The sequence below is a fragment of the Macaca fascicularis genome, chromosome 7 (assembly GCF_037993035.2).
Source record: "Macaca fascicularis isolate 582-1 chromosome 7, T2T-MFA8v1.1".
NCBI classification, from domain to species: domain Eukaryota; kingdom Metazoa; phylum Chordata; class Mammalia; order Primates; family Cercopithecidae; genus Macaca; species Macaca fascicularis.
The window spans coordinates 140,905,459-140,931,370 of NC_088381.1; the positions used below are offsets into that span (position 1 = coordinate 140,905,459).

The following is a 25,912-nucleotide window of genomic DNA, read 5'->3' on the forward strand; positions in this document are numbered from 1 at the left end:
GAGGGCGGAGTGCGCACTGCCTCCTGGGAGATGTAGCTCCTCGCGGCGCACTTTCGCCCCACATCCCGGAAGGGAAGACTCTGAATGACTACAACTCCCAGTACTAAAGAGGCTTCTCTTGCTAGGAGGCGGTGGGGACCGGCTACGGAGGATTTCGGGACTTGGAGTTTTTTCATTGAGTGTGGTATCCGCAGGTTTCAGCACGTTCTTTTGGGTTGCAACTGGGAAAGGCATGGTGCTACGTTAGAGAACTGATGTAATAATGTCTAGTATAAGTGGGAAATGGCGAGTCAATTAATTTGAATTCAAGTAATCCTATTGCACACCATTCCCTCAGAAACGTGTGAGCACAGGCAGTCTCCACTTTCCCAATTTCGCTTCTCAAAAACTAAGGAAAAGACCAGAAAGAAGTGATAAGAGGATATAGGTACTCTTGGGAAGTTTTTGTTGGTTTTCCCCCCTTGGCAAAGGACAAAATTACAACGAATTTAGTTTTAAGATCTCAATTGGCTTTATTGCGACTCTAGGATCAGGCAACACTTCATTCCAGAAAGTGGAGTGAATGTTCTGATGAGCAGGAGAGGTTGGCTTTGTAGACAGAGAAAAGCTTGAAGAAGCAAAAGCAAAGAACAAAGAGCATATTGGTTTCTTTCTTTCTTTCTCTTTCTTGTCATCCTTTTCTTTCCTCTTTCTTCTCTCTTTTTTCAGTCTTCTCATGGGACCTTGACATATTGGTCATTTCTAAGCTACTTTCCTTGGAAGGTGGGGACAGAGAGACAGAACAATAGAAAAATAACTGATTAGTTGACATCAGTTTACTTCAGGCTACTTCTTTTGTGTAAGGATTACAACAAAGGGAGCTTCATTATCATGCAACATTAACACAAGCCTGTTTGGGAAATTGGCTGTCCTTATCCCTCTTTCCTGATTTCTCTGAAGGTCAGATAACAACTTAGTTTGAGTTTGGTAACAGCTTAGTTTGGATTTGGTGAGGTGAAACTTTAGCATGGGTGATTCCATTTTTATTTTAGCCAGGTCTCTTGGGGCCTGGTGCAGGAGTTTAGTCCAAAACAAAGGCCTCCTATCATTTTTACTTAACACCCTTCAAGGGTATTCTCCAAATCAACCATGAATTTTTTTTCCTACCTAGTAGTTTTCTGATCTTTCCTTCTATAGTTTCAGAACATCTCAGGCTGGGCGCGGTGGCTCACGCCTGTAATCCCAGCACTTTGGGAGGTCGAAGTGGGCTGATAACCTAAGGTTGGGAGTTCGAGACCAGCCTGACCAACATGGCAAAACCCCATCTACACTAAATATACAAAAATTAGCTGGGCATGGTGGTGGGTACCTGTAATCCCAGCTACTCGGGAGGCTGAGGTAGGAGAATTGCTTGAACCCCGGAGGTGGAGGTTATGGTGAGCCGAGATCGCGCCATTGCACTCTAACCTGGGCAACAAGAGGGAAACTCTGTCTCAAAAAAAAAAAAAAAAAAAAAAAAAGCTATTATAGTTTCAGAACTTCTCAATTTGAAATTATCTTTGAGGGCCAGGCACAGGGGCTCACGCCTGTAATCCCAGCACTTTGGGAGGCCAAGGTGGGCGGATCACAAGGTCAGGAGTTTGAGACCAGCATGGCCAACATAGTGAAACCTCATCTCTACTAAAAATACAAAACATTAGCTGGGTGTGGTGGCGGGCAGCTGTAATCCCAGCTATTTGGGAGGCTGAGACAGGAGAATCACATGAACCTGGGAGGCAGAGGTTGCAGTCAGCCGAGATTGCACCATTGCACTCTAGCCTGGGCAACAGCGCGAGACTCCATCTCAAAAAAGAAAAAAAAAAGAGAAATTATTTTTGCATTAGGTGGGGTAAATTTTCAGATAAGCTTTTAGTCTACAGTGCAGGCTAATGGTTAACATTTATCAGGCTTTTTTTTTTTCTTTTTTCATGGCCTTATATTTGTTTAGTGCTTTCACTTTTTGTTTGTTTCTTGAAACAACATTGAAAGAAAGCCTGGGTCTGTGTTGCCAAAGATTGACTGCTTGCTCTAGAAAAGCTCCTGAAGGCCTGGCGTGGTGGTTCATGTCTGTAATCTCAGCACTTTGGGAGGCCAAGGTGAGCAGAGCACTTGAGGTCATGGCCAATATAGTGAAACCATGACTATACTAAAAATACAAAAAATTAGCTGGAAATGGTGGCACGTGCCTGTAATCCCAGCTACTCTGGAGGCTGAGGCAGGAAAATCGCTTGAACTCCAGAGGCAGAGGTTATACTGAGCCTAGATTGTGCCATTGCACTCCAGCCTGGGCAATGGAGCAAAACTCCATCTCAAAAAAAAAAAAAAAAAAGGCCGGGCGCGGTGGCTCAAGCCTGTAATCCCAGCACTTTGGGAGGCCGAGGCGGGTGGATCACGAGGTCAGGAGATCGAGACTATCCTGGCTAACATGGTGAAACCCCGTCTCTACTAAAAATACAAAAAAAAAACTAGCCGGGCGTGGTGGCGGGCGCCTGTAGTCTCAGCTACTTGGGAGGCTGAGGCGGGAGAATGGCGTGAACCCGGGAGGCGGAGCTTGCAGTGAGCCGAGATCACGCCACTGCACTCCAGCCTGGGAGACACAGCGAGACTCCGTCTCAAAAAAAAAAAAAAAACAAAAAAAACAGAGGCGGGGCGTGGCGGCGGTTCACACCTGTAATCCTAGCACTTTGGGAGGCTGAGGTGGGTGGATTACCTGAGCCCAGGAGTTCGAGACCAGCCTGGGCAACACGGTAAAAATCCATCTCTACTAAAATACAAAAAAAAGGCCGGGCGCGGTGGCTCAAGCCTGTAATCCCAGCACTTTGGGAGGCCGAGACGGGCGGATCACGAGGTCAGGAAATCGAGACCATCCTGGCTAACACGGTGAAACCCCGTCTCTACTAAAAATACAAAAAAAAATAAGCCGGGCGAGGTGGCGGGCGCCTGTAGTCCCAGCTGCTCGGGAGGCTGAGGCAGGAGAATTGCGCGAACCCGAACCCGGGAGGCGGAGCTTGCAGTGAGCGGAGATCTGGCCACTGCACTCCAGCCTGGGCGACAGAGCCAGACGCCGTCTCAAAAAAAAAAAAAAAATACAAAAAAAAAAAAAATTAGCCGCACCTGTAATCCCAGCTACTAGAGAGACTGAGACAGGAGAATCGCTTGAACCCCGGGGGTGGAGGTTGCAGTGAGCCGAGATCGCACCATTGCTCTCCAGCCTGGGTGACAGAGTGATAGACTCCATCAAAATAAAGGAAGAAAGAAACAAGGAAGGAAGGAAGGAAGGGAGGGAGGGGCGGAGGGAGGGAGGGAGGGAGGGAGGAGAGAAAACCTCCTGACTCTACAGGTGGTTGGGTAAGTCACTCAACCTTTCCACAAAATAGAAATTGTAATTAATGAAGTCCCTGCCAATTCCAACGTACTATGATTCTATCTTGATAATTGTTAACCCAGGAGAGAAAACTAAGATTAAGTGACTTGCCAGGGTTACACAACAAATTATTGACAAATCTGGGACAAGACTGTATCTGCTGACTTGAAGTCCAATACTTTTTTACCTTATGATTCCAGGGACATAAGTAAACCACCAGTAAAATCAAATCTGCATAATAATGACCCATATATGAGGATTAAATTGCTGAAAATTATATTTTCAATACTAGGCAGAGAGCCAATGGTTGGATTATGAAACATGGCTGAGAAATTGTTTTCTAAAAACTACTTCTAGGGCCGGGCACAGTGGCTCATGCCTGTAATCCAAGCACTTTGGCAGGCTGAGGTGGGTGGATCACGAGTTCAGGAGTTCAAGACCAGCCTGGCCAACATGGTGAAACCCAGGCTGTACTAAAAATACAAAAATTAGCCGTGCCTGGTGGTGGGCGCTTGTAATCCCAGCTAATCAGGAGGCTGAAGCAGGGAATTGCTTAAACCCGGGAGGCAGAGGTTGCAGTGAGCCAAGATCGTGCCACTGCCCTACAGCCTGGGTGACAGAGTGAGACTCCATCTCAAAAAAAAAGAAAAAAAAATTTAAAAATTTCTGGGCCAGGCACAGTGGCTTATGCCTGTAATCCCAGAACTTTGGGAGGCCGAGGCGGGCAGATCACGAGGTCAGGAGTTTAAAACCAGCCTGGTCAATATGGTGAAACCACATCTCTACTAAAAATACAAAAAATTAGCCTGGTGTGTTGGCATACGCCTGTAATCCCAGCTACTCAGGAGGGTGAGGCAGGAAAGTTGCTTGAACCCAGGAGGCAGAGGTTGCAGTGAGCTGAGATGGTGCCATTGGACTTCAGCTAGGACTACCCCTATAATAACTTGGAGCCATAATAGTTTCCTTGGCCAGGCATGGTGGCTCACACCAGTAATCCCAGCAATTTGGGAGGCCAAGGTGGTCAAATAACTTGAGGTCAGGAGTTCGAGACCAGCATGGCCAACATGGCAAAATCCAGTCTCTACTAAAAATACAAAAATTGGCCGGGCGTGGTGGCACTTGGTTATAATGCCAGTCACTCGGGAGGGTGAGATACAAGAATCATTTAAGTCCGGGAGGCGGAAGTTGCAGTAAGCCAAGATTGCGCCATTGCACTCCAGCCTGGGTGACAGAGGGAAACTCTGTCTAAAAAAAAAAAAAGTTCCCTTTAGCCAGGCACGGTGATAGTGCATATCTGTAATCCCAGCCACTCAAGAGACTGAGACCTCAGGATCCTTTGAGCCCAGGAGTTCCAGAAGAGCATGGGAACATAGTGAGAACCCTACCCCATAACTCTTTTCCCTCTTCCCAAAAATAAAGAAAATAAAATGATGGGAAAAACAGCAAACACAACCCTGTTTTCTGGATGTAAACTTTTTTTTTTTTGAGACAGAGTCTCACTCTGTCACTCAGGCTGGAGTGCAGTGGCACGATCTTGGCTCACTGCAACCTCTGCCTCCCAGGTTCAAGCGATGCTCCTGCCTCAGCCTCGTGAGTAACTGGGACTACAGGCATGCGCCACTACATCTGGGATGTAAATCTGTTTGGAATGTGCAACACATGACCATGGGGACATGTGGTGTTTGTGTAGAACCTTTGGGTCTGGTGTGGTGGCAGGTGCCTATAAGCCCAGCTACTGGGGAGGCTGATGTGGGAGGATCACTTGAGCCCAGGAGTTCAAGACCAACCTGGGCAAGATAGACCCCTATCTAAAAAAAATAAAAATAAAAACCTCACTTGCAGCCAGGTACAGTGGCTCATGCCTGTAATCCCAGCACTTTGGGAGGCCAAGGTGGGTGGATCGCCTGAGGTCAGGAGTTCGAGACCAGCCTGACCAACATGGTGAAACCCCATCTCTACTAAAAATACAAAAAAATTAGCCAGGCGTGGCGGCAGCCACCAGTAATCTCAGCTACTTGGGAGGCTGAGGCAGGAGAATCGCTTGAACCTGGGACACGGAGATTGCAGTGAGCCGATATTGTGCCATTGCACTCCAGCCTGGGCAACAAGAGTGAAACTCTGTCTCAAAAAAAAAGTATATATATATATATATCTCTCTCTCTCTCCTGGAAACAAACTGGCGTTTAATAAACTTTTTATTTATTTTATTTGTATTTTATTTTATTTTATTTTTATTTATTTTTTTTTTTTTTGAGACGGAGTCTCGCTGTGTCTCCCAGGCTGGAGTGCAGTGGCGTGATCTCGGCTCACTGCAAGCTCCGCCTCCCGGGTTCACGCCATTCTCCCGCCTCAGCCTCCCAAGTAGCTGAGACTACAGGCGCCCGCCACCACGCCCGGCTAGTTTTTTGTATTTTTAGTAGAGACGGGGTTTCACCATGTTAGCCAGGATAGTCTCGATCTCCTGACCTCGTGACCCACCCGCCTCGGCCTCCCAAAGTGCTGGGATTACAGGCTTGAGCCACCGCGCCCGGCCTTATTTTATTTTTTGAGACAGAGACTCACGCTGTTGCCAGGCTGGAGTGCAGTGGTGGGATCTTGGCTCACTGCAACCTCTGCCTCTAGGGTTCAAGCAATTCTCCTGCCTCAGCCTCCTGAGTAGCTGGGACTAGAGTCACATGCCACCACATCCAGCTAATTTTTATATTTTTAGTAGAGATGGGGTTTCACCATGTTGGCCAGGATGGTCTCGATCTCTTGACTTCACGGTCCTCCCACCTTGGTCTCCCAAAGTGCTGGGATTATAGTTGTAAGCCACTATGCCCGGCCTTTATTTATTTTTTATTTACTTTTTTGAGACAGAGTCTCGCTCTGTTGCACAGGCTGGAGTGTAGTTGCGCGATCTCAGCTCACTACAACCTCTGCCTCCCGGGTTCAAGCGATTCTCCTGCCTCAGCCTCCCGAGTAGCTGGGATTACAGGCATGTGCCACCATACTCAGCTAATTTTTGTATTTTTTGTAGAGACAGGATTTCAGCATGTTGGCCAAGCTGCTCTCGAACTCCTGACCTAGTGATTCACCTGCCTTGGCCTCCCAAAGTGCTGGGATTACAGCAGTGAGCCACTGTGCCCAGCCTTATTTTTTTTTTTCTTTTTTTTTTTAGACAGAGTCTCACTCAGTGCCCAGGCTGCAATGCACTGATGGGATCTCAGTTCGCTGTGACCTCCACCTTCCAGGTTCACGTGGTTCTCTTGCCTCAGCCTCTGGAGTAGCTGGGACTTCAGGCGCATGCCACCACACCTGCCTAATTTTTTGTATTTTTAGTGGGGACAGGGTTTCACCATGTTAGCCAGGCTGATCTGGAACTCCTGACCTCAAGTGATCCACCGCCTGGCCTCCCAAAGTGCTGGGATTACAAGTGTGAGCCACCACACCTGGTCTCCTTTTTTGTTTCGTTTTGTTTTGTTTTGTTTTGAGACAGGGTCTGTCTATGTTGCCAAGGCTGGTCTAGAACTCCTAGGCTCAAGTGATCCCACCAGACAGATCAAAACAAACACTGAAATTCTTTGAGTATAACGTCTGTTCTGCTCCCTCTGGTACTGGGCACTCTTACTATGAACACAGTCCATCTTCAAGGTCTCTTTTGTGCTGAGGAACAGGGGAATGTCCAGCATAAGTTACAATGTCACAAAGTTCTTCCATGAAGATTCAGTTGTTTTTTTTTTTTTTAAGTAAGCATTTCCTCGGTTGTGGCAAGCTTTCGATGAGTAGCTAGAGTTCTGAGAATGATCATTCTGTGAGTTTCTGCCAATTTATTCATGGTCCTTGTAGAGGGACAGACCAGGTGTTCCTTACGCCACCATTTTCACTAACTTCGCCTGTGTTTCCCATCCCAATAAGGTCTTTATCCTATCCAATTCCTGAGGCATTATCCTGGGCATTATTCCTTATTTTCTCTCTCTTCTACAAACCCTTACATGCCTGCCTATTGTCCTCAGTATAAAATGCAAACTTCACAATCTAATTTATAAGGTCCATCACAGGCCAGGTGCAGGGGCTCAAATTTGTAATCTTAATCTTTGGGATGCCAAGGCAGGAGGATCACTGAAGCCCAGGAGTTCAAGACCAGCCTGGGCAACATAAGGAGACCCTTTCTTTCTTTCCTTCCTTCCTTCCTCCCTCCCTCCCTCCCTCCCTCCCTCCCTTCCTCTCTCTCTCTCTTTCTTGACAGAGTATTTCCCTGTCGCCCAGGCTGGAGTGCAGTGGTGTGATCTCGGCCCACTGCAACCTCTTCCTCCCTGGTTCAAGCAATTCTCCTGCCTCAGCCTCCTGGGTAGCTGGGACTACAGACGCCCACCACAGTGCCCAGGTACTTTTTGTATTTTTGGTAGAGACAGGGTTTCACCATATTGGCCAGGCTGGTCTCGAACTCCTGACCTGGTGATCCACCCGCCTTGGCCTCCCAAAGTGCTGGGATTACAGGCATGAGCCACCATGCCTGGCTGGGAAACCCTTTCTTTCCCAAACAATGTAAAAACTACCTGACTGGGCTGGGCGCGGTGGCTCAAGCCTGCAATCCCAGCACTTTGGGAGGCTGAGGCAGGCGGATCATGAGGTCAGGAGATCGAGACCATCCTGACTAACACAATGAAATCCTGTCTCTACTAAAAAACACAAAAAATTAGCCAGGCGTGGTGGCAGGCGCCTGTAGTCCCAGCTACTCCAGAGGCTGAAGTAGGAGAATGGCGTCAACCTGGGAGGCGGAGCTTGCAGTGAACGGAGATCGCGCCCCTGCACTCCAGCCTGGGCCACAGAGTGAGACTCCGTCTCAAAAAAGAAACAAACTACCTGGCTGTAGTGGTACAAACCTGTGGACCCAACTACTCGGGAGGTAACAGGATTCCTTCAGCCCAGGACATAGAGGCTGTGATCTTGCCACTCCAGCCTAGGTGACAGAGCAAGACCCTGTCTCAAAAAATAAAAAATAAATAAAGAAGAAGGTCCATCATAATCTGTTCACTACTTGCCTCTCAGACTTATATCCTGACATCCACTCCTGCCCAATTTCCCAACCAACCTCTGCCACATACTCTATACCCCATAGGGAACTATTTTCCATTCCCAGAATGTCCTTGCTCTTTTACCTCAGGCTTTCAGTTATGTTATTCCCACCTGCTTGGAACATTCTCCTCTATTCTACCTGCTGTGGATAACCTAATTTATCCTCTAAGTCATAGCTTAGAATCATGTTCCTCTGGAAGCTTTCTTTCACTACTCTGGTATAGATTTAGGGGTTGACAAACCTTTTTTTTTTTTTTTTCCAAGACAGAGCCTCGGCTAATTTTTTGTAACCACACATGGCTAACTTTTTATATTTTTAGTAGAGATGGGGTTTCACCATGTTTCCCAGGCTGGTCTTGAACTCCTGACCTCAAGTGATCCACCTACCCCAGCCTCTCAAAGTGCTGGGATTACAGGAGTGAGCCATCGCCCAACTTTTTTTTTGGAGACAGAATTTCACTCTGTTGCCCAGGCTGGAACACAGCCTCAGTTCACTGCAACCTTCGCCTCCTGGGTTCAAGCAATTCTCCTGACTCAGCCTCCTGAGTAGCCGGGATAACAGGCATGTGCTACTGCACCTGGCTAATTTTTGTATTTTTAGTAGAGACGGGGTTTTGCCATGTTCCAGGCTAGTCTCGAACTCTTGGCCTCATGTAATCTGCCCACCCCAGCCTCCCAAAGTTCTGGAATTACAAGCGTGAGCCACCATGCCTGGCCCCAACCATTTAAAAATGTAAAAACCACTGGGCACGGTGGCATGTACTTGTAGTCCCAGCTACTTGGGAGGCTGAGGCAGGAGGAGTGCTTGAGTCCAGGAGTTCTGGGCTGCAGCACATGATGCCAATTGTGTGTCTGCCCTAAGTTCGGCATCAATATGGCAACCTCCCAGGAGCAGGGAGCCACCAGGTTGCCTAAGCAGGGGTGAACCAGCCCGTCAGAAACAGAGCAGGTGAAAACTCCAGTGTTGCTCAGTAGTGGGATCGCACCTGTGAATAGCCACTGCACTACAGCCTGGGCAACATAGTGAGACCTGTCTCTTAAAATTAGTAAATAATGTAAAAACCATTTTTTTTCCTTTTTGAAATAGAGTCTGCTCTGTGGCCCTGGCTGGAGTGCAGTGGTACAATCTTGGTTCACTGCAACCTCCATCTCCCGAATTCAAATGATTCTCGTGCCTCAGCCTCCTGAGTTGCTGGGACTACAGGCATGCGCCACCACACCTGACGCATTTTTGTATTTTTAGTAGAGACGAGGTTTCACTGTGTTAGCCAGGCTGGTCTTGAACTCCTGGCCTCAAGTGATCCGCCTGCCTCGGCCTCCCAAAGTGCTGGGATTACAGGCGTGAGCCACCGTGCCTGGCCTAAAATCATTATTACCTTGTGGGCCATACAAAAACAGGTGGCGTGTAGTTTGGCCATCCCTCACGTAGATAAAATAATCTCTGCAGCTCCTTCCTGTTCCAAAATGCCATAATTAGTATATGTAAATCAGCCTCTCCCCGAAATCTACCCAAACATATTTATCCTACAGCCTTTCCCTAGGGGCTGTTTTCTGTTTTTTCCAGGTAAGAGGTAAATATAGTAATATAATAAATTAATCCTTTTTGCATGCATTTTAGCAGAGCTCCTGGAGAATTTGTCCCTGATATCCCTTTAAGGGATTCATTTTGAGGTCAGTTTTTTCATGCCAAGGGAAAGACTCTTTGAGGCTCTTCAGCTCATCTGTCACGTCTCTGGTTCTAGGCTTTTCCACTGTTGGCTGCACATTAGAATCATCTGGGAACTTTTGGGGAAAAACAAAAGCAAAACAGAATACTTATGCCAGGCCTAATAAATCAGATTCTCTAGGAGCAGAGACTGGACATCAATATTGTTTTAAAAACCCAAAAACCGGCCGGGCGCGGTGGCTCAAGCCTGTAATCCCAGCACTTTGGGAGGCCGAGATGGGCGGATCACGAGGTCAGGAGATGGAGACCATCCTGGCTAACACGGTGAAACCCCGTCTCTACTAAGAAATACAAAAAATAGCCGGGCGAGGTGGCGGGTGCCTGTAGTCCCAGCTACTCGGGAGGCTGAGGCAGAAGAATGGCGTGAACCCGGGAGGCGGAGCTTGCAGTGAGCTGAGATCCGGCCACTGCACTCCAGCCTGGGCGACAGAGTGAGACTCCGTCTCAAAAAAAAAAAAAAAAAAAAAAAAAAAAAAACCCAAAAACCTTCAGATGATTTTAAAGTGGAATCAGGGTTGAATACCAATGTGTTTTTCAATTACTTAGAGGCTCCAGTTGTATTTACAAATTTTGGTGTGCATAATAGTCACTGTGGTACTTGTTAAACAGGGAGATTTTCCTCACTCCACCCCTAGAGATTATAATTCAGTAGATCTGAGTGGGGTTTAGGAATCCATATTTTTAAGTGGCCCCAGATAATTCTCATTTGGATGCTATGAAGCCATTACTGTAAGAGATACTATCATAGGCATTATGAATATATAAGTGAGTTGGAGATCAGTGGTCCTGTGTTTTCTCATTGTTTATTTTTTTATTTTTTTTTTTTTTTGAGACAGAGTTTCACTCTTGTTGTCCAGGCTGGAGTGCAATGGCACCATCTCGGCTCATCATAACCTCTGCCTCCCAGGTTCAAGTGATTCTCCTGCCTCTGCCTCCCGAGAGTAGCTGGGATTACAGGCATGCGCCACCACACCTGGCTAATTTTGTATTTTTAGTAGAGATGGGATTTCTCCATGTTGGTCAAGCTGGTCGTGAACTCCCGACGTCAGGTGATCCGCCCGCCTAGGCCTCCCAAAGTGCTGGGATTACAGACGTGAGCCCCCATGCCCGGCCTCATTGTTTGATTCTTATGGTGATCTGTTAAACATGATTAATGTTCTACACAAATTAATCTATGCCAATAGAAGTGAAAATAGTAGGCCGGGTGAGGTGGCTCATGCCTGTAATCCCAGCACTTTGGGAGGCCAAGGCAGGTGGATCATCTGCTGGTCAGGAGTTCGAGACCAACCTGGCCAACATGGTAAAACCCTGTCTCTACTAAAAATACAAAAATTAGCTGGGCATGGTGGCAGGTGCCTGTAATCCCAGCTAGTCAGGAGGCTGAGATAGGTTCAAGAATCCAGGGTTCAAGCAATTCTCCTGCCTCAGCCTCCCGAGTAGCTGGGATTACAGGCATGCGCACTACACCCAGCTAATTTTTGTATTTTTAGTAGAGATGGATTTTTGCCATATTGACCAAGTTGGTCTGGATCTCCTGACCTGAAGTGATTTGCCTGCCTTGGCCTCCCAAAGTGCTGGGATTACAGGCATGAGCCATCGTGCCCAGCCATCTTTATTTTCTTCTCTTTGCTTATTTTGGATTGCTTGAGCCCAGGAGTTTGGGCAACCTAGCAAGACCCCCATCTCCACAAAAAATTGTAAAAGTTAGCTGGGTATAGTGGCACACGCCTGTAGTCTCAGCTACTTGAGAGGCTGAGGCAGGTGGATTGCTTGGGTCCAGGAGGTCAAGGCTGCTGTGAGCCATGATTGCATTACTACAGTCTACTAAGTTTCAACATGAATTTTCAAGGGGACACAAACATTCAAACTATAGCAGGTATTTTCTGACATTCTTCATTCTTTTGTGTGAATCTAATTGCCCTCTGATATCACTTTCTTTCTGCTTAAATAATGCTTTTTTTTTGAGATGGAGTCTCACTCTTGTCACCTAGGCTGGAGTGCAGTGGTACAATCTTGGCTCACTTCAACCTCCACCTCCCAGGTTCAAGTGATTCTTCTGCCTCAGCCTCCCATGTAGCTGGGATTACAGGCATGCGCCACCACACCTGGCTAATTTTGTATTTTAGTAGACATGGGGTTTCTCCATGTTGGTCAGGCTGGTCTCGAACTCCCCACTTCAGGTCATCCACCCGCCTCGGCCTCCCAAAGTGCTGGGATTACAGACATGAGCCACTGCACCCAGCCTTTTTTTTTCTTTAGAACAAGCTCAGTACTGAAGGATACTCGTATTATTATAATTTTACAGCATAGTCAACCTGGAGTCACATGCACAAAGACAGGTTCAATTTTATCCTCTTTGCTGATAGGACAATTTTTTTTTCTTTCTTTTTCTTTTTCTTTCTTTTTTTTTTTTTTTTTTTTTTGAGACAGAGTCTCACTCTGTCACCCAGGCTGAAGTGCAGTGGCATGATCTCAGCTTACCACAACCTCTGCCTCCTGGGTCCAAGTGATTCTCCCACCTCAGCCTATTGAGTAGCTGGGATTACAGGCATCCTCGATCATGCCCCACTAGTTTTTGTATTTTTGTAGAGGCAGGGGTCTCACCATGTTGGCCAGGCTGGTCTTGAACTCCTGACCTCAGGTGATAGGCTCACCTCAGCCTCCCAAAGTGCTGAGATTATAGGCGTGAGCCACAGCGCCCGGCCAGAAACATTTTTTTCTAGCCTACCTTTGACTCAGCCTGTTGAGAATACAAGGTCTCTTTATTAAGGGCTGCCTTTTATTACCCAAAGCTTAGTCTCCAACTCTCATACATAGTTATTCATCATCCAGACTCTAGGATAAGCCTCCAGGGGTTCCCCAGGAATTTAGCATTCTGAGATTAACTCCTTACTCCCTTTTAACTTTTTTTTTAACACTTGGGAATTCCTCTTATTTTCTTGTTTGTTTAGTGACACATTTAAATGTATATTTGTTGGGGTTTATCCAATATCTGAATATTCTGCTGCATAAGACTTTTTAGAATATTAAGTCATGCATGTTCTTGGAAATGGAGGTCCCATTCTAAAATCCAAACTCATCCTGTTTTGGCGTTACTCTGGACTCATGGTCCTTGGTCAGCCCATTGATTGGGCAAATGTCCCATCGACACTCACACAGTGGACATTTCTCAAAATATAGGAAGAAGATTAGACACTCACAGTAGCAAATGTCCACTCTGCTTACTGGTTTTGGATGTGAATTCCAAATTCCTTGGGTAGAGAATATGACTGGAACAGCTAGAGATCAGGCTGCTGTAATATAAATGTGATTGATTAGGGCCAGGTGCAGTGGCTCACGCCTGTAATCATTTTCAGATGTTAAGATGGGTGGATCACCTGAGGTCAGGACTTGAAACCAGCCATGACCAACATGGTGAAACCCTGTCTCTACTAAAAATACCAAAATTAGCTGGGTGTGGTGGTAGGCATCTGTAATCTCAGCTACTCGGGAGGCTGAGGCATGAGAATTGCTTGAACCTGGGAGGCAGAAGTTGCAGTGAGCTAAGATCATGCCACTGCACTCCAGCCTGGGTGACAGAGTGAGACTCCGTCTTGGAAAAAAAACAAAGTAATTGATCAGGGCTTACCTTTAGGACTGCTGTGAAAGTTTCCAGAGAAAGAGAAAATAATTATTCACTGAGAAGAAATCCATTTTACCTTTTCTTTTCTTTTTTTTTTTTTTTCTGGAGACGGAGTCTCGCTCTGTCGCCCAGGCTGGAGTGCAGTGGCCGGATCTCGGCTCACTGCAAGCTCCGTCTCCCGGGCTCACGCCATTCTCCTGCCTCAGCCTTCCCGAGTAGCTGGGACTACAGGCGCCCGCCACCTCGCCCGGCTAGTTTTTTGTATTTTTTAGTAGAGACGGGGTTTCACTGTGTTAGCCAGGATGGTCTCGATCTCCTGACCTCGTGATCCGTTACCTTTTCTACCTAGTGAAGTCTTCCTTCTCCCCCTCCCCTCCCCTTCCCTTCTTTTTTTTTGTGAGACAGAGTTTCGCTCTTGCTGCCCAGGCTGGAGAGCAATGGTGCAATCACAGCTCACCGTAACCTCCGCCTCCCACGTTCAACCGATTCTTCTGCCTCAGCCTCCTGAGTAGCTGGGATTACAGACATGTGACACCATGCCCGGCTAATATCTTTTGAATTTTTAGTAGAGACGGGGTTTCTCCATGTTGGTCAGGCTGATCTCGAACTCCCGACCTCAGGTGATCTGCCTGCCTCAGCCTCCCAAAGTGTTGGGATTACAGGCGTGAGCCAACGAAAAATTAATTTGATGAGGTCCAATTTCATCTTAACCTTTTACCTTTTATTAATTGTGCTTTTGATGTCATGTTTAAGAACACTTTTTCTATGGTAGGTCCAGAACATTTTCTCATGTTTTCTTTTAGAAGTTTTACTGTTTAAATTTTAAAAACTTATTTATGTATTTATTTATTTTTAGAGATAAGGTCTCAATCTGATGCCCAGGCTGGAGTGCGGTGGCCCAATCTTGGCTTACTGTAGTCTTGATTCGTAAACTCAAATGATCCTCCCATCTCTGCTTCCTGAGTAGCTGGGACTACAGGCGCATGCCAGTGCACCTAGTTAATTTTTCTTTCTTTCTTTTTTTTTTTGAGACATTTGTTCATTGATTGAAAGACTTAATATTGTTATGATGGCAGTACTTCTCAGATTGATCTTCACATTCAGTGAAATTCTTACCCACATTCTAACTGCTGGCCTGGAAAGGTGGCTCACACCTGTAATACCAGCACTTTGGAAGGCCCAGCTGGGTGGATCACTGGAGGCCAGGAGTTTGAGACCAGCCTGGCTAACACAGTGAAGCCCTATCTCTACTAAAAATAGAAAAAATTTGCTAGGTGTGGGGGCACGCACCTGTAATCCCAGCTACTTGGGAGGCTGAGGCATGAAAATCGTTTGAACTCAGGAGGCAGAGGTTGCGGTGAGCCAAGATCTTTCCACTGCACTCCAGCCTGAAAGACGTTGAGACAATGTTTTCCTATTTATGTAGATCTTCTTTATTTTTTTTTCAATAATGTTTTGTAGTTTTCAGTGCATAAGTCTTACATTTCCTTGTATAAATTTATTCCTAGGCCAGGCACGGTGGTCACGCCTGTAATCACAGCACTTTGGGAGGCCAAGGTGGGCAGATCACAAGGTCAGGAGTTCGAGACCAGCTTGACCAAAATGGTGAAACCCCATCTCTAATAAAAATATAAAAAATTAGCTGGGCGTGGTTGTGCATGTCTGTAATCCCAGCTACTCAGGAGACTGAGGCAGGAGTATCACTTGAACCAGGAGGCGGAAGTTGCAGTGAGCAGAGATCATACCATTGCATTCCAGCCTGGCAACAGAGCGAGACAACGTCTCAAAAAAAAAAAACTTATTCCTAAGTATATATACATATTCGATGCTACCGTAAATGAAATTATTTTCTTTTTTTTCTATTAATTAACTTATTTGTTTAGAGACAGAGTCTCCCTCTGTCACCTGGGCTGGAATGCAGTGCCTCCATCTCAGCTGACTGCAACCTCTGCTTCCCAAGTTCAAGTGATTCTCCTGTCTCAGCCTCCTGAGTAGCTGGTACTACAGTCACAGACCACCATGACTGGCTGATTTTTTTTTTCTTTTTTCTTTTTTTTTTGAGACAGAGTCTTGCTCTGTCACCCAGACTAGAGTCAGGGTGAAATCTCGGCTAACTGCAACCTCTGCCTCCTAGGTTCAAGCTATTATCCTGCCTGAGCCTCCCTAGTAACTTGGACTACAGGCGTGTGCCACCATGCCCGGCTAATTTTTGTATTTTGAGTAGAGACGAGATTTCGCCATGTTGGCCAGGCTGGTCTCGAGCTCCTGACCTCAAGTGATCCACTTACCTCGAGCTCTGAAAGTGCTGGGATTATAGGCGTGAGCCACCACACCCAGCCAGCTGATTTTTACTGATTGATTGGGTTTTTTTTTTTTTTTTTTTTTTTTCTTTTTTGAGATGGAGTCTCTCTCAGTTGCCAGGCTGGAGTGCACTGGCACGATCTCAGCTCCCTGCAACCTCCACCTCCCCGGTTCAAGCGACTCTCCTGCCTGTGTCCCGAGTAGCTGGGACTACAGGTGCGCACTACCATGCCCAGCTAAGTTTTGTATTTTTAGTAGAGACGGGGTTTCACCATGTTGGCCAGGATGGTCTGGTTCTCTTGACCTCGTGATCCACCCGCCTCGGCCTCCCAAAGTGCTGGGGATACAGGTGTGAGCCACTGAGCCCGACCTGATTGTTATTTTTATCTTTATTTTTGAGATGGAGTCTCCCTCTGTCGGCCAGGCTGGAATGCAATGGTGCGATCTCAATTTACTGCAACCTACTCTCAGGTTCAAGCGATTCTCCTGCCTCAGCTTCCCAAGTAGCTGGGATTGTAGGCGTATGCCACCATGCCTGGCTAATTTTTTGTTGTTGTTGAGACGGAGTCTTGCTCTGTCACCCAGGCTGGAGTGCATTGGTGCGATCTTGGCTCACTGCAACCTTTGTCTTCCAGGTTCAAGTGATTCTCCTGCCTCAGCCTCCTTTTGGAGAAAAAGCCTTTTTCCTCCAAATTCCTTTTCAGATTTTTTTTTTTTTTTTTTTCAGAGACAGACTCTTGTTCTGTTGCCCAGGCTGGAGTGTGTGATCTCGGCTGACTGCAACCTCTGCCTCCCGGATTCAAGCGATTCTCTTGCCTCAGCCTCCGGAGTAGCTGGGATTACAGGTGTGTGTAATTAGCCACAAAGCCTGGCTAATTTTTGTATTTTTAGTAGAAACAGGGTTTCACTATGTTGGCCCAGCTGGTCTCGAACTCCTGCCCTCAATTGCTCCACCTGCCTTGGCCTCCCAAAGTGGTGGGATTACCGGCATGAGCCACTGCCCCTGACCAAAGCTTGATTTTTCTAGACATCTTGAGGCAAGTGGGACAGAAGACAAAGCCCAGGACCTGGGGAAAGTGGGAAATCTAAATCTGGGAACTCAGTCTACAGTTTCAGTGAGGGTAATTGGGAAGTAATTATATCTTTCCCTAACGGAGTGAAAAGAAATATGTCTTGGAAGAGATCGAGTTTGTGGAGGTGTGTGGGGGTGGCACTAGACCCATAAGCCAGCCCTCCCAGGGATATGTAGCCCAAATAGACATCTCCTGGTGGTCAAAAATACAAACCTCAAACGGTGAATTGTTTCAAGTGCCCTTCTTTGCAGAAGCAAAAGCAAATCCTCTCTGGAGGAATAAACCTTTATCCTAGGCCTTGAAGAATTCCCACAAATATTTTCCAAGGAAAATGTGGCTCATGGTAAAAAAATAACTTAGCATGCAAAGAATGAGAATGAGTAAAGAAAACTGACTTGAGAAACAGATCTGCTAATTCCAATGATCTGGTAAAAGAATAAAAGTAGGCCAGGCATGGTGGTTCATGCCTGTAATCAACAGAGCGAGACTCCATCTCAACAACAACAAAAATAAATACAAAAATTAGCCAGGCGTGGTGGCACACACCTGTAGTCCAAGCTACTGGGGAGGCTAAGGCAGGAGAATCACTTGAACTCAGGAGGCAGAGGTTGCAGTGAGCTGAAATTGCATCACTGCACTTCAGCCTGGGCGACAGAGCAAGACTCCATCTCAAAAAGAAAGAAAGAAAGAAAGAAAAGAAAGAAAAGAAAGAACCAAAGGGCTGGGTGCAGTGGCTCATGTCTGTAATCCCAGCACTTTAGGAGGCCAAGGTAGGAGGATTTCTTGAAGCCAGGAGTTCAAGACCAGACTGGGCAATATAGTAAGACCCTGTCCCTTAAAAGAAAAAGAAAACAGTCCAGGTGTGGTGGCTCACACCTGTAATCCCAGCACTTTGAGAGGCCAAGGCAGGCAGATCACTTGGGGTCAGGAGTTCAAGACCAGCCTGGCCAACAAGGTAAAACCCCATCTCTACTAAAAAAACAAACAAACAAAAAAAGCTGGGCACAGTGGCCCACGCCTGTAATCCTACCACTTTGGGAGGCCGAGGCAGACAGATCACCTGAGGTCAGGAGTTCGAGACCAGCCTGGCCAACATGGTGAAATCCTGTCTCTACTAAAAAATACAAAAATTAGCTGGGTGTGGCAGCACACGCCTGTAATCCTAGCTACTTTTAGAAACGCAGCCTTCCATGTAAAACGAAGTTGAGCTCCAGAAACTAAAGAGACAGTTCAGTGTTTTATTATTTTATTTTATTTTTTGAGATGGAGTGTTGCTCTGTCAGCAAGGCTGGAGTGCAGTGGCAGGATCTTGGCCCACTGCAACCTCCACCTCCCAGTTCAAGCAGTTGTCTTGCCTCAGCCTCCCCAGTAGCTGGGAATTCAGGTGCACATCACCACACCCGGCTAATTTTAGTATTTTTAGTAGAGACGGGTTTCACGATGTTGGTCAGGCTGGTCTCAAACTCCTGACCTCAGATGATCTGCCCGCCTCAGCCTCCCAAAGTGCTGGGATTACAGACATGAGCCATTGCCCCCGGCTGGACAGTTCGGGTTTTATAGCACAAGTTCCTGCCCAAGTTCCAATCAGGTCCATTTATGCAAATGAAGGTGTCAAACTAGCTTAGTTCTGATTGGTCAGTATAGCTCGGTTCTGATTGGTCTCTTCAGCCCAGATTGAGCTCTGATTGGTTGGTTCAGGTGAGTGGGGTTTTTTGTTTGTTTGTTTTGTTTTTGTTTTTTGTTTTTTGTTTTTGTTTTTGACAAGATATCTCTCACTCTGTAGCACAGGCTGGAGTTCAGTGGTGCAATCTCCCCTCACAGCAACCTCCACCTCCCAGATTCAAGTGATTCTTCTCCCTCAGCCTCCCAAGTAGCTGAAATTACGGACATGTGCCACCATGCCCAGCTCATTTTTGTACTTTCAGTAGAGGCAGGGTTTCACCCTGTTGGCCAGGCCAGTCTTGAACTCCTGACCTTAAGTGATCTGCCCACCTAGGCCTTCCAACATGCTGGGTTTACACACGTGCCCCACCACACCCAGTGGCCAGTTCAAGTGAGTTCTGAAAGTACCAAAGTTTTAAAAATGCTGGTTTTGGGCTGGGTGCGGTGGCTCACAACTGTAATCCCAGCACTTAGGGAGGCCGCGACGGGCAGATTATTGAAGCTCAGGAGTTCAAGACCAGCCTGGCCAACAGGGTGAAACCCGGTCTCTACTGAAAATACAAAAATTAGCCAGACTTGGTGGCAGGTACCCGTAATCCCAGCTACTCCAGTGGCTGAGATAGGAGAATCACTTGAACCTGGGAGGTGGAGACTGCAGTGAGCAGAGATCACGCCACTGCACTCCAGCCTGGGTGACAGAGCGAAACTCCATCTCAAAAATATAAATAAATAAATAAACAAACAGACATTGGTTTTTAGATGACTCAGAGTGTGGGCTGGGTGTGGTGACTCACGCCTGTAATCCCAGCACTTTGGGAGGCCATGGTGGGCAGATCACCTGAGGTCAGGAGTTCAAGACCAGCCTGACCAACATGAAAAACCCCGTCTCTACTAAAATACAAAATTAGCCGGGTGTAGTGGCACATGTCTGTAATCCCAGCTACTGGGGAGGCTGAGGCAGGAGAATCGCTTGAACCTGGGAGGCGAAGGTTGCTGTGAGATCGCGCCATTGCACTCCAGCCTAGGCAACAAGAGCGAAACTCTGTCTCAAAAAAAAAAAGAGAGAGAGAGAACCCAGTGTGTGTGTGTGACGTCTAGTCGTCAACAAATGGCTGTTTGGCTCTATTTTAAATTTAGGCACAATTAGCCACCCAGGATCCATCTTTAATGATTGGCTCTTTCAGATTCACATTTGTTCACACAGTTTACAGTCATGGTGGCTCACACCTGTAATCCCAGCAATTTGGGAGCTGGGGTGGTAGGATCACTTGAAGCCGGGAGCAATCCTATATGCTGCTAAAATAACTTTCCTTTTTCTAGACTTAAATGGCTGACCGACTCTACTTCTGGTTGACTTGTTTCTCTTTCAATGTGATAATATAGGCTGCAAGGTGGCTCACACCTGTAATCCTTGCACTTTGGGAGGGTGAGGCAGGAGGATCACTTGATGTCAGGAGTTCGAGACCAGCCTGGCCAATATGGTGAATCCCCCGTCTCTACTAAAAATACAAAAAATTAGCCTGGGGTAGTGGCGTATGCCTATTGTCCCAGCTACTTGGGAGGCTGAGGTAGGAGAATCGCTTCAACCCAGAAGGCAGAGGTTGCAGTAAGTTGAGATCGTGCCCTGCACTCCAGCCTGGGCAACAGAGCAAGACCCCATTTCAATAAATAAATAAATATGATAACATATTTCATCAAATTACATTTAAGTCCTGCTGAACTATGAGCAACATCTTTCTTCCATTAATTAAGACAAATTACAAATCAAACTGCCTTAATCAATAAAAGAAATGTATTGGCTTACATAACTGAACAATCTGGGAGATGAGTTTTAGCGAAAGCTCAATCTGGAACTCAAATGATACTCTCAACACTTTGCTTCCTTCTCCATTTCTCAGCTTGGAGAAAGGCACCTAATTTTTTTTTTTTTTTTTTAAGATGGAGTCTCACTCTGTTGCCCAGGCTGGAGTGCAGTGGCAGTCTTGGCCTGTAATCCTAGCACTTTGGGAGGCCGAGGCGGGTGGATCACCTGAGGTCAGGATTTCGAGACCAGCCTGGCCAACATGGTGAAACCCCATCTCTACTAAAAATACAAAAAAATAGCCAGGCCTGGTGGCGGGCGCCTGTAATTCTAGCTACTCAGGAAGCTGAGACAGGAGAATCACTTGAACCCAGGAGGCAGAGGTTGAAGTGAGCTGAGATCATGCCACTGCATTCCAGTCTGGGCAACAAGAGCGAAACTCCATCTTAAAAAAAAAAAAAAAAAAGCCAGGCCTAGCGGCTCACACCTGTAAGCACAGCAATGTAGGAGATCTAGGGAGAAGGATTGCATGAGCCCAGGAGTTCAAGGTCAGCCTGGGCAACAGTGTGAGACCCCATCTCTACAAAAAATTTTAAAATTAACTGGGTACAGGCCAGGCACAGTGGCTCACGTCTGTAATCCCAGCACCTTGGGAGCCCAAAGTGGACAGATCACTTGAAGCCAGGAGTTCAAAACCAGCCTGGCCAACATGGTAAAATCCTGCCTCTACTAAAAATACAAAAATTAACTGGGCATGGTGGTGCATTCCTGTAACCCCAGCTACTCAGTAGGCTGAGGTACGAGGATCGCTTTAGCCCAGAAGGCAGTGGTTGCAATGAGCCAAGATTGAGTCATTGCACTCCAGCCTGGGCAACAGAGGAAAACACTCAAAAAACAAACAAAAAAATTATGCCCAGTGTGATGGCTTACAACTGTAATCCCAGCACTTTGGGAGGCTGCAGCCGATGCATCACTTGAGGTCAGGAGTTGAAGACCAGCCTGGCCAACACGGTGAACCCCCCGTCTCCACTAACAATACAAAAATTAGCCAGGCATGATGGTACATGCCTGTAATCCCAGCTACTCAGCAGGCTGAGGCAGGAGAATCACTTGAACCCAGAAGGCAGAGGTTGCAGTGAGCCGAGATCGTGCCACTGCACTCCAGCCTGGGCGACAGAGCAAGACTCTGTCTAAAAAAACAAACAACAACAACAGCAACAAAAACCCAAGATCTTTCTCTGTTGCCCAGGCTGCAGTGCAGTGATTTGATCACAGCTCACTGCGGCCTCAAATGCCTGGGCTTAAAGGACCCTCCACCTCAGCCTCCTGAGGGAAGGAGGCACCCAATTAGTTGGGATCACAGGCACGTGCCATCATTCCCAGCTAATTTTTTTTTTGTAAAGATGAGGTATTGCCCTCTTGATGCAGTCTTGCCATCTTGCCCAGACTGGTCTCAAACTCCTGGGCCCAAAAAATCCTCCGGTCTTGGCTTCCCACAGTGCTGGGATTATAGAGTTAGTGATTTTTTTTTTTTTTTTTTTTTTTTTGAGATGGAGTCCCACTCTGTCACCCAGTCTGGAGTGCAGCAGCGCCGTCTCGGCTCACTGCAACCTCTACCTCCTGGGTTCAAGCAATTTTCCTGCCTCAGCCTCCTGAGTAGCTAGGATTACAGATGTGTGCCACCACAGCCAGCTAAGGTTTATATTTTCAGTAGAGACAGGGTTTCGCCATGTTGGCCAGACTAGTCTCAAACTCCTGACCTCAGGTGACCTGCCCACCTTGGCCTCCCAAAGTGCTGGGATTATAGGCGTGAGCCACTGCACCTGGATAATTGATTTTTTATAAAGGTGCCACAGCCTTTCAATGAGGAAAGAACAGTCTTTTCAACAAATGATGCTGCGATAATTTGATATTTACATGCACAGAATGAATTTGGACCCCTGTTTACACATACACAAAAATTAATTCAAATGTACCCGTTACCTAATGTAAGAGCTAAAAGTATAATAGTGTTATAAAACATTCAAATCCTTGTGACTTTGGATTAGACAACAGTTTCTTAAATATGATACCAAAAGTACAAGCAATTTAAAAAATAGATAAGCCGGGCGCGGTGGCTCAAGCCTGTAATCCCAGCACTTTGGGAGGCCGAGGCGGGTGGATCACGAGGTCAGGAGATCGAGACCATCCTGGCTAACATGGTCAAACCCCGTCTCTACTAAAAATACAAAAAACTAGCCGGGCGTGGTGGCGGGCGCCTGTAGTCCCAGCTACTCGGAGGCTGAGGCAGGAGAATGGCGTGAACCTGGGAGGCGGAGCTTGCAGTGAGCCGAGATCGCGCCACTGCACTCCAGCCTGGGTGACACAGCGCGAGACTCCGTCTCAAAAAAAAAAAAAAAAAAAAAAAAAAAATAGATAAATTGGGCTGGGCGTGGTGGCTCATATCTATAATTCCAGCACTTTGGGAGGCCGAGGTGGGCAGATCACCTGAGGTCAGGAGTTCGAGACCAGCCTGGCCAACATGGTGAAACCCCATCTCTACTAAAAATACAGAAATTAGCTGGGCATGGTGGCGTGTGCCTGTAATCCCAGCTACTTGGAAGGCTGAGGCAGGAGAATCACTTGAACCCGGGAGGTGGAGGTTACAATGAGCCAAGATCGCACCATTGCACTCCAGCCTAGGGGCAAGAGTCAGACTTTGTCTCAAAAAAAAAAAAAAAAAAAAAGATAAATTGGATTTTATCAACCTCCAACATCAAAAGCCAAAAGCTTTGGAGCTGGGCATGGTGGCTTGTGCCTGTAATTCCATGTATTTAGGAGGCTGAGGAGGGATCACTGGAGCCCAGAAGTTGAGACCAGCTTGGGTAATCTAGCAAGACTCCCCCCACCAGCATTTATTTTTTTTCTCTCTCTCTTCTGCTTTTCTTTCTTTCTTTCTCTTCTTCTCCTTTTTTTTTTTTTTTTTTTTTTTTTTTTGAGATGCAGTTTCACTCTTGTCACCCAGGCTGGAGTGCAGTGGTGCAATCTCAGCTGACTGCAACCTCCGCCTCCTGGGTTCAAGAGATTCTCCTGTCTCAGCCTCCAGGGTAGCTGGGATTACAGGCACCTGTCACCACACTCGGCTAATTTTTGCGTTTTTAGTAGAGATGGGGTTTCACCATGTTGGCCAGGATGGTCTCGAACTCCTGACCTTGTGATCCATCCACCTCAGCTTCCCAAAGTGCTGGGATTACAGGTGTGAGCCACTGCACCTGGCCATTTGTTTGTTTGTTTGTTTTAAGATGAAGTCGTCCGGGCACGGTGGCCAGAGGTAGGTGAATCACCTGAGGTACGGAGTTAGAGACCAGCCTGACCAACATGGAGAAACCCTGTCTCTACTAAAAATACAAAGTTAGCCGGCCGTAGTGACTCATGCTTGTAATCCCAGCTACCTGGGAGGCTGAAGCAGGAGAATTGCTTGAACCCGGGAGGCAGAGGTTGAGGTGAACCTAGATTGTGCCATTGCACTCCAACCTGGACAATGATAGCAAAACTCTGTCTCAAAAAAAAAGGAATGAGGTAGTGATAGATGCTACACCGTGGATGAATCTTAACAGTATTATGCTAAGTAAAAGAAGCCAGATACAAAAGGCCACATATTCTATGATACCCAGAATAGGCAGATTCATTGAGATGGAAAGTGGGTTTGTGGTTGCTCAGGACTGTGGGAGTAGGTAATAAGGATTGACTGCTTCATATTTGTGAGGTTTCTATTTAGGGGAGAGAAAATGTCCTGAGTGGCAGTGCAAGACCCTATCTCAAATAAATAAATAAAAATAAATATGACTGGGGACCAAATGTGGTGGCTTACACTTGTAATCCCAGAACTTTGAGAGGCCAAGCAGGAAAGATCCCTTGAGCACTGGAGTTTGAGACCAGCCAGGTCGACATAGTGAGGCCTTGTCTCTACAAAAAAAATGTTAAGGCCGGGCGCGGTGGCTCAAGCCTGTAATCCCAGCACTTTGGGAGGCCGAGATGGGCGGATCACGAGGCCAGGAGATCGAGAGACGATCCCGGCTAACACGGTGAAACCCCGTCTCTACTAAAAAATACAAAAAACTAGCCGGGCGAGGTGGCGGGCGCCTGTAGTCCCAGCTACTCGGGAGGCTGAGGCAGGAGAACGGCGTAAACCCGGGAGGCGGAGCTTGCAGTGAGCTGAGATCCGGCCACTGCACTCCAGCCTGGGTGACAGAGCAAGACTCCGTCTCAAAAAAAAAAAAAAAAAAAAAAATGTTAAGGTCCCAGCTACTTGGGAGGATCACTTGAGCCAGGGAGGTTGAGGCTGCAGTGAGCTGTGATTATGCCATTGCACTCCAGCCTAAGTGACAGATCAAGACCCTGTCTCAGAAAAATAAAAGAAAAAGAAATAAAAAAAAAGAAATATAATTGGTATACCTCTTTGGCAGAGCTATTTGGTAATATATATTTAAATTTCAAAATTAGCGTAGCCTTCCACCTTGGGTTTCCACTTGTAGGCATCAGCGGTAGAGAATTACAGGCACAAATTTAGAAGAAAGCATGTACAAAGATGGTAATTGCAGGATTGTTTACATGTGTACAAATTGGAAACAAATGTCCATAATTAAGGGAATGATTAAATTGTATAGTGGATGATAGTTGCCTTCCTAGTATCCATTTCCTTCTTCCTCTTTTCTAAAAAAATTATAATTTTATGCAAATATCCACCTTTCCTCTGAGGTCCAAAATTCCAGAGAAAGCTGACCTCACCAGCGGCTCAAAGGATAGGTCTAATTGTCTAAGTGTACTTACATCTATCTTGCCAATGATGTTTTGCAAAAGAGCATGAAACTCACTTTAGCGTGTGACTCAATTCAGGTTCCTGGGGATTGTGGAAAGTTCTTCCTTGATCTTCTGGGAGAGCTTCTGAAATCAACTCAATCTGGTTTCTGAATTCAAATGTTTGTGTGCTCAACATAGCCATCTTCTGAGCATTAGAGAAGCCAGACTCAGAACGAGGCCCACACTGTAGATGGTAGAGCAGAGATAGGAAAACAGAGAGACAGGAAGAACCTCATTCTTGAAATGATTCAGCCTATGGATGACCCAACCCTGAAGAGCAGCCTATCTAGTCTTTCTGCTGGACAAGCCAATACATTTCCTTATTGGTTTTGTTTGTTTGTTTGTTTGTTTTCTTGAGATGGAGTTTCGCTCTTCTTGCCTAGGCTGGAGTGCAATGACACAGTCTCCACTCACTGCAACCTCTGCCGCCTGGGTTCAAGCCATTCTC

General features: G+C 46.6%; 1 long non-coding RNA gene and 1 pseudogene across 1 annotated transcript; both read right to left on the reverse strand.

The window, feature by feature from the left end:
• Nucleotides 1-615: 615 nt before the first annotated feature.
• Nucleotides 616-25,612, reverse strand: LOC123574599 (uncharacterized). The gene is made up of 3 exons (XR_006699609.3): nucleotides 25,479-25,612; nucleotides 13,367-13,459; nucleotides 616-754 (listed from the first exon to the last, which is right to left on the reverse strand). It is a non-coding gene; the product is annotated as an uncharacterized lncRNA (long non-coding RNA).
• LOC141407350 (putative uncharacterized protein encoded by LINC00596) lies at nucleotides 2,684-13,273 on the reverse strand (annotated as a pseudogene).
• Nucleotides 25,613-25,912: the final 300 nt, after the last annotated feature.